The sequence below is a fragment of the Neophocaena asiaeorientalis genome, unplaced genomic scaffold (genome assembly GCF_003031525.2).
Source record: "Neophocaena asiaeorientalis asiaeorientalis breed wild unplaced genomic scaffold, Neophocaena_asiaeorientalis_V1.1 scaffold360, whole genome shotgun sequence".
Taxonomy (NCBI): Eukaryota; Metazoa; Chordata; class Mammalia; order Artiodactyla; family Phocoenidae; genus Neophocaena; species Neophocaena asiaeorientalis.
Window position 1 is genome coordinate 667,288 of NW_020174485.1, and position 8,927 is coordinate 676,214.

Genomic DNA, 8,927 nt, shown 5'->3' on the forward strand with positions numbered 1-8,927 from the left:
TCCTTTATCAAAAACAAGGTGACCATATGTGCATGGGTTTCTCTCTGAGATTTCTACCCTGCTCAATAGATCTATATTTCTATTTGTATGCCAGTACCATACTCTCTTGATTACTGTAGCTTTGTAGTATAGTTTGAAGCCAGAGAGCCTGATTTTTCCAGCTCTGTATTTCTTTCTCATGATTGCATTCGCTCTTTGGGGTCTTTTGTGTTTCCATACAAACTGTGAAATTTTTTGTTCTAGTTCTGTGAAAAATGCCATTGGTAGTTTGATAGGGGTTGCATTGAATTTGTAGATTGCTTTTGGTCATGTAGTCATTTTCACAATGTTGATTATTCTAATCAAAGGACATGGTATACCTCTCCATCTTATTGTGTTGTCTTTAATTTCTTTCAACAGTGTCTTTTAGTTTCCTGCATAGAGGTCTTTTGTCTCCTTAGGTAGGTTCATTCCTAGGTATTTTATATTTTTTTTGTTGCAGTGGTAAATGGGATTGTTTCCTGAATTTCTCTTTCAGATTTTTCATTGTTAGTGTATAGAAATGCAAGAGATTTCTGTTCATTAATTAATGCTGCTACTTTACCAAATTCATTGATTAGCCATAATAGTTTTCTGGTAGCATCTTTAGGATTCTCTATATAGAATATCACATCATCTGCAAACAGTGACAGTGTTAATTCTTCTTTTCCTATTTAAATTCCTTTTATTTCCTTTTCTTCTCTGATCACTGTAGCTAAAACTTCCAAAATTATGTTGAATAATAGTGGGGAGAGTGGGCAACCTTGCCTTGTTCCTGATCTTAGAGGAAATGGTTTCCATTGTTCAGCATTGAGAACAATGTTGGCTGTGTGTTGTTATATATGACCTTTATTAAGTTGAGGTAGGTTCCCTCTATGCCTACTTTCTGGAGAGTTTTTAATCATAAATGGGTGTTGAATTTTTTCAAAAGATTTTTCTGCATCTGTTGAGAAGATCATATGGTTTTTCTCCTTCAGTCTGTTAATATGGTGTATCACATTGATTGATTTGCGTATATTGAAGAATCGTTGCATTCCTGGGATAAACCTCACTTGATGATAGTGTATGATCCTTTTAATGTGCTTCTGGATTCTGTTTGCTAGTATTTTGTTGAAATTTTTTGCGTCTATGTGCATCAGTGATATTGGCCTGTAGTTTTCTTTATTCGTGACATCTTTTCTGGTTTTGGTATCAGGGTGATGGTGGTCTTCTAGATTGAGTTTGGGAGTGTTCCCCCCTGTGGTATATTTTGGAAGAGTTTGAGAAAGATAGGTGTTAGATAATCTCTAAATGTTTGATAGAATTCACCTGTGAAGCCATCTGGTCCTGGGCTTTTATTTGCTGGAAAATTTTTAATCACAGTTTCAATTTCAGTGCTTGTGATTGGTCTGTTTATATTTTCTATTTCTTCCTGGTTCAGTCTCAGAAGGTTGTGCTTTTCTAAGAATTTGTCCATTTCTTCCAGGTTGTCCATTTCATTGGCATAGAGTTACTTGTAGTAATCTCTCATGATCCTTTGTATTTCTGCAGTGTCATTTATTACTTCTCCTTTTCCGTTGCTAATTCTGTTGATTTGAGTCTTCTCCTTTTTTTCTTGTTGAGTCTGGATAATTCTTTGTCAATTTTGTTTATCTTCTCAAAGAGCCAGCTATTAGTTTTATTGATATTTAATATTGTTTACTTCAGATTTTTTCATTTATTTCTAATTTGATTTTTATTATTTCTTTCCTTCTGCTAACCTTCGGGGTTTTTTGTTCTTCTATCTCTAAATGCTTCAGGGGTAAGTTTAGGTTGCTTATTTGAAATTTTTCTTGTTTCTTGAGGTAGGATTCTATTGCTCTAAACTTCTCTGATAGAACTGTTATTGCTGAATCCCATAGGTTTTGGGTTGTCATGTTTTTACTGTCATTTGTTTCTAGGGATTTTTTTGATTTCTTCTTTGCTTTCTTCAGTGATCTCTTGGTTGTGTCGTGGCATACTGGTTAGCCTCCATGTGTTTGTATTTTTACATGTTTTTTCCTGTAATTGATATCTTGTCTCATAGTGTTGTTGTCAGAAAAGATACTTGATATGATTTCAATTTTCTTAAATTTACCAAGGCTTGATTTGTATCCCAAGATATGATCTATCCTGGGGAATGTTCCATGAGCACTTGAGAAGAAAGTGTATTCTGATTTTTTTGAATGGAATGTCCTATAAATATCAATTAAATCCATCTTGTTTAATGTGTCATTTCAAGCTTGTGTTTCCTTACTTATTTTCATTTTGGATGATCTGTCCATTGGTGAAATTGGGTGTTAAAGTTCCCTACTATATTTTGTGTTCCTGTCATTTTCCCCTTTCATGGCTGTTAACATTCGCCTTGGGTATTGAGGTGCTCCTATATGGGATGCATGTATATTTACAATTGTTATACCTTCTTCTTGGATTGATCCCTTGATCATTATGTAGTGTCCTTCTTTGTCTCTTGTAATAGTCTTTATTTTATAGTCTATTTTGTCTTAAATGAGAATTACTACTCCAGCTTTCTTTTGATTTCCATTTGCATGGAATATCTTTTTCCATCCCCTACTTTCAGTCTGTATGTGTCCCTAGGTCTGAAGTGGGTCTCTTTTAGACAGCATATATATGGGTCTTGTTTTTGTTTCCATTCAGGCAGTCTGTGTCTTTTTGTTGGAGCCTTTAATCCATTTACATTTAAGTTTGTTATACATATATGTGTTCCTATTACCATTTTATTAATTATTTTAGGTTTATTATTTTAGGTGTTTACCTTCTCTTGTGTTTCCTGCCTAGAGAAGTTCCTTTAGCATTTGTTGTAAAGCTGGTTCAGTGGTGCTGAATTCTCTTAACTTTTCTTATCTGTAAAGGTTTTAATTTGTCTGTCAAATCTGAATGAGATCCTTGCTGTGTAGAGTAATCTTGGTTGTAGGTTTTCCCGTTTCATCACTTTAAATATGTCCTGCCAGTCCCTTCTGGCTTGCAGAGTTTCTGCTGAAAGATCAGCTGTTAACCTTATGGAGATTCCCTTGTATGTTATTTGTTGCTTTTCTCTTGCTGCTTTTAATATTTTTTCTTCATATTTAATTTTTGATAGTTTGATTAATATGTGTCCTGGCATGTTTCTCCTTGGATTTATCCTTTATGGGATTCTCTGTGCTTTCTCGACCAGTTTATTTCCTTTCCCATGTTAGGGAAATTTTCACCTGTAATCTCTTCAAATATTTTATCAGACCCTTTCTTATTCTGGGACCCGTATTATTGAAATGTTGTTGCATTTAATGTTGCCCCACAGGTCTCTGAGACTGTCTTCAGTTCTTTTTATTTTTTTTCTTTATTCTGCCCTGCTGTAGTTATTTCCAGTATTTTATCTTCCAAGTCAGTTATCAGTTCTTCTCTCTCAGTTATTCCACTATTGATTCCTTCTAGAGAATTTTAATTTTCCTTTATTGTGTTATTTATCATTTGTTTGCTCTTTAATTCTTCTAGGTCCTTGTTAAACATTTCTTGTATTTTCTCCATTCTTTTCCCAAGGTTTTGTATCATCTTTACTAACATTACTCCGAATTCTTTTTCAAGTAGACTGCCTGTTTCCTCTTCATTTGTTTGCTCTGGTGGGTTTTTACCTTGCTTCTTCATCTACTGCATATTTTTTTGTCTTATAATTTTTTTAACTTATTTTGTTTGGGTTCTCCTTTTCACAGGCTACGTATTCGCACTTCCCATTGTTTTGGGTGTCTGCCCCCAGTGGGTAATGTTGGTTCGGTGGCTCGTGTAGGATTCATGGTGGAGAGGACTAGTGCCTTTGTTTTAGTGGGTGGGGCTGGATCATATCATTCTGGTGGGCAGGGCCAAGTCCGGCAGTGTTTTGGGGTGTCTGTGAACTTAGTATGATTCTAGGCAGCTTCTCTGCTAATGGGTGGGGTTGTGTTCCTCTCTTGCTATTTGTTTGACATGGGGTGTCCGGCAGTAGAGCTTGCTGGCTGTTGGGTGAAACTGGGTCTTATCATTGAGGGGAGATGTGTGGGACAGCTCTTGCTGATTGGTACTTTGTGGGGCCCGGAAGTCTTTAGTGTTCCAACGTCCTGAACTCAGCTCACCCACTTCAGAGACTCAGGCCTGAACCAGGTTGGAGCACCAAGTCCCTGTCAGCTACATGGCTCAGAAGAAAAGGCAGAAAAAAAGAAAACATGAAAAAAATATTAAAATAAAAAAATAGTAATAAAAAAGAAGAGAGCAACCAAACCAATAAACAAATCCACCAGTGATAGCAAGCGCTAAATTCTAAACTAAATGAACATAAAAATCAGAAACAAATCAGTTGCAGACAACAAACCCTAAGTCTACAGTTGCTCCCATAGTCCACCACCTCAAATTCGGGATTATTAGTTGTATGCAGGGTACATGAAGTTGATTGTGGGGTTTAATCCACTGCTCCTAAGGCTGCAGGGAGAAATTTCCCTTTGTCTTCTTTCTTTGCACAGCTCCTGGGGTTCAGCTTTGGTTTTGGCCCCACCTCTGCATGTATGTCTCCTTCAGCAATCTGTTACCTGCCCAGACAGGAGGGGGTTAAAGCCACGACTGAATATGGCACTCTTGCTTGCTCAGGCTGGGGGGAAGTGAGGGGTACTATAGTCATAATTGGAATTCGTGGCAAGCCTGTAGCAGCAGAGGCCAGCATGATGTTGCAACAGCCTGAGGCATGCCGTGTGTTCTCCTGGGGAATTTGTCCCTGGATCACAGGACCCTGGCAGTGGTGGGCTGCACAGGCTTCCAAGGAGGGTGTATGGATAGTGATCTGCTCTTGAACACAGGATTCTTGGTGGCAGCAACAGCAGCGTTAGCTTTTCATGCCCATCTCTGGGGTCTGAGCTGTTAGTTGTGGCTTGTGCCTGTCTCTGGAGCTTGCTTAGGTGGTGCTCTGCCTTCTGTGGGCACACGGACATGGAATCCCCTCTCCTCAAGCACCCCAAAACAATGATCTCTTTCCTCTTCAGCAGGTCCAGACATTTTCCTGGACTTTCTCCTGGCTAGCTGTGTCACACTAGTCCCTTCAGACTGTCTTCATGCAGCTACCCACAATCCTCTCCCTGGGATCTGACCTCTGAACCCCGAGCCTCAGCTCCCAGGACCCTCCTGCCCCAGTAGGTGAGCAGACAAGTCTTTCAGGTTGGTAAGTGTCTGGTCAGCACTGATCCTCTGTGCGGGAATCTCTCCACTTTGCCCTCTGCACCCCTGTTACTGCACTCTCCTCCATGGCTCCAAAGCTTTTCCCCCGCCAACCCCTGTCTCTGCCTGTGAAGGGGCCTCTTAGTGTGTGGAAACTTTTCCTCTTTCACGGTTCCCTCCCAGAGATGCAGGTCCCATTCCTACTCTTTTGTCTCTGTTTTTTCTTTTTTCTTTTGCCCTACCCAGGTATGTGGGGATTTTCTTGTCTTTTGGGAAGTATGAGGTCTTCTGCCAGCATTCAGTAGGTGTTCTGTAGTAGTTGTTATGCATGCAGATGTAGTTTTGATGTATTTCTGGGGAGGAAGGTGATCTCTATGTCTTACTCCTCCACCATTTTGAAGGTCTCACCCTCTGTTCATATTTTAATTGAGGTTTGTTTGTTGTTGTTGAGTTGTATGACTTCATAGATTTTGGAGATCACACCGTTATGAGATATATAATTTTCAAATATCTTCTCCCATTCTATAGCTATCTTTACATTTCATTGATGGTTGCCTCTGCTGGGCAGAAGCTGTTCAGGTTGATGGAGTCCCATTTGTTTATTTTTGCTTTTGTTTCCCCTGACTGTGGAAACATATCTAGAAATATATTGCTAAATCTGAAGGCAAAGAGCATACTGCCTATGTTTTCTTCTAGTTTTATAGTGTCAGGTTTTACATTGAAATCTTTAACCCATTTTGAGTTGATTCTTACTTGATTTTTGTGTGTGGTGTGAGATAATTACCTAGTTTCACACTTCTGCATGTGGCAGTCCAATTTTCCCAACACCAGTATTTAAGAGACTATCCTTTCTCTATTGTATGTTTTTTGCTCCTTAGGCATAAATGCATTGTCCATATATGGGTGGTTTTATTTCTATCCTCTCAATTCTGTTCCATTGATCTCTGTGTCTGTTGTTCTGCCAATACCATGCAGTTTTGATTGCTATAGTTTTGTAATATCATTTGAAATCAGAGAGTGTGATACCTCCAGCTTTGTTCTTTTTTTCTGAAGATTGCTTTGCCTATTCAGAGTCTTTTGTGATTCTGCCTAAGTTTTAAGACTTTTTGTTGTATTTCTGTGAAAAATATCAGTGGGATTTTGATAGGGATTGCACTGAATCTGTAGATTACTTTGGGTAATATAGACATCTTGACAATGTTAAGTCTTCCAATCCTTAAGCATGGGATATCTTTCTTTGTACCTTCTTCAATTTCTCTCAATAATGTCTTGTAGATTTAAAGTATGGGTCTTTTTCACCTCTATTTCATTTATTTCTATTCTGATCTTTATTATTTCCTTCATTCTACTGACTTTGGGCTTCATTTTTTCTTCTTTTTCTACTTACTTTAGGTGTAAAGTGAGATTGTTTATTTGGGATTTTTCTTGTTTCTGGTTGTAGGTTTGCAACTTTCCTTAGTACTGTTTTTGCTGCATCCCATAGATTTTGGTATGCTGTTTTTTTTTTTTTTTTTTTTTTTTTTTGAGTAGTATTTAATTTCTTCTTTGATTTCCGTGTTGACTCAATATTATTCAGTAACATGTTGTTCAGTCTCTACATATTTGTGATTTTTCCAGCTTTCTTCTTTTAGTTGTTTTCTAGTATCATACTGTTGTGATCAGAAAAGCTGCTTAATATGATGTTAATCTTGTTTTTCGTGTCCCAACATATGGCCTACACTTGAGAATGTTCCATTTTCACTTGAGAAGAATATTATTCTATTGCATTGGGTGGAATGTTCTGTACAAATCCGTCTAGTCCCTCTACTCTAATGTTTCCTTTAAGGCCACTGTTTCCTTGTTTACTTTCTGTCTAGATGTTGTATCTATTGATGTAAGTGTAGTGTTAATGTCCTCTACTATTATTGTGTGGCAGTCACTTTCTCCCTTTGGGTCTGTTAATAATTGCTCTTTATACTTTGATGCTCTTATGTGAGGTTCATATATATTAATAACTCTTATGTCTTCTTGGTGAATTATCCTCTTTATTGTTATATAATGTCCACTTTATTTCTTGTTACCGTTTTTGGGCTGGAAATCTGTATTGTCTGATATGAGTATGGCTATACCCACTTCCTTTTGATTGCCGTTTGCTGTGAGTATCAGCTTTCATCCCTTCACTTTGAGTCTTTGTTTGTTTTTAGAACTGAGATGTGCCTCCTGGAGGCAAAGTATAGTTGGGTCTAGCCACTCTGTGTTTTTTGATTGGTTAATTTAAACCATTTACATTTAAGGTGATTATTGATAAATAAGGACTCAGTACTGCCATTTTAACTATTGTTTCCTTGTTTCTCCATTGTTTCTTTTCCTTGTGTTTTGTCTGCCATTTTGGTTTAGTAGTTTTGTGGTGTTTTTCTCATTTCCTCTTTGTGGTGTTTTTCACATTTCCTCTTTTTTTATGTTTTTTTGTCCCTGCTTTAGCTTTATGTTTTGTTTCTATAAAATGTCTCGTAGACAAAATTGCCCTTTTTTTTGCTGACAGTATCTTAACTTCATTTTCCTATATGGGTTCTGTCCTTTTCCTCTTCCACTTTTATGCTTTTGGTGTCTCAAATTGTCCTTTTTGATATTGTGAATTTGTTCAAAAACTGAAGGATCTCAAGTTATTTTTACAACTTCTTTCCCTTTAACCGTTGTGATATTATTAAGTATTTAATAACCTATTCTGATATAGAGTTGCAATTTTCTGATTTTCTCTGTCCATTTATAACCTTATACAGGGTTTTGTGTACTTCTTCCTTTTCATTTCAGATAGAAGAGCTCCTTTCAACATTTCTTGTAAGGAAGGTTTTGTGTCAATGAATTCCCTCAGCTTTTGTTTGTCTTTGGAAAGCCTCATTTCTCCATATCTGAGTGATAACTTTGCTGGATAGGTACTCTTGGCCGAGTTTTTATCTTTTAATATTTTGAGTATGCCCTTCCACTTTTCCAGGCCTGTAGAGTTTCTGCTGAGAAACCTTCTCATAACCTAGTGGGGTTCTTTTGTACATTATCATTTTTTCCCCTGGCTGCCTTTAAAATTTTTCTTTGCCACTGACTTTTGACAGTTTCAATATGTGTCTTGGAAAAGGGTCTTTTTTTGTTAAGGTAATATGGTGTCATCTTAGCTTCATGGAATTTTATATCCAGTTTCTTCTTCAGGTTTGAGAAGTTCTCAACAAATATTTTTTAAATTATACTCTCTGTTCCCTTCTGCCTCTCTTCTACTTTTGGGCTGCCCATTATTGTAATGTTGCTCTTCCTAATAGAGGGAGATATTTCTTGTAGAATTTCTTTATATTTTCATGTCTAAATTCTCTGTCCTCTTCTACCTGTTCTAGATTTCTATCTTTGAGTTTGCTAATTTTCTTTTCAATTTGGTTTGCTCTATTTCCATTTTTTTCTAATGCATTCTTCATTTTTTGTTTGTCAGCTCCAGAATTTGTTTCTTTTTTTTTAAGAGTTTTAATATCTTTGTTAAAGTGTTCCTTTTGTTCATTAATTTTATTCCTGATCTCATTGAACTGCCTTTCAGAATATTGAAGTTCACTGAATTTCTTCATGACAGTTATTTTGAATTCTCTATCAGTTAGATCACAATAAAGTAACTGGAGAATCGTCATGTCTTTTTGTTATACTGTGTTTCTCAATAGTGCTTGATGATGTGTTCCTATGTCAGGTCATTGGAAGTAGTTAGCACCTTTTTTTTTTAGGTAAAGGTT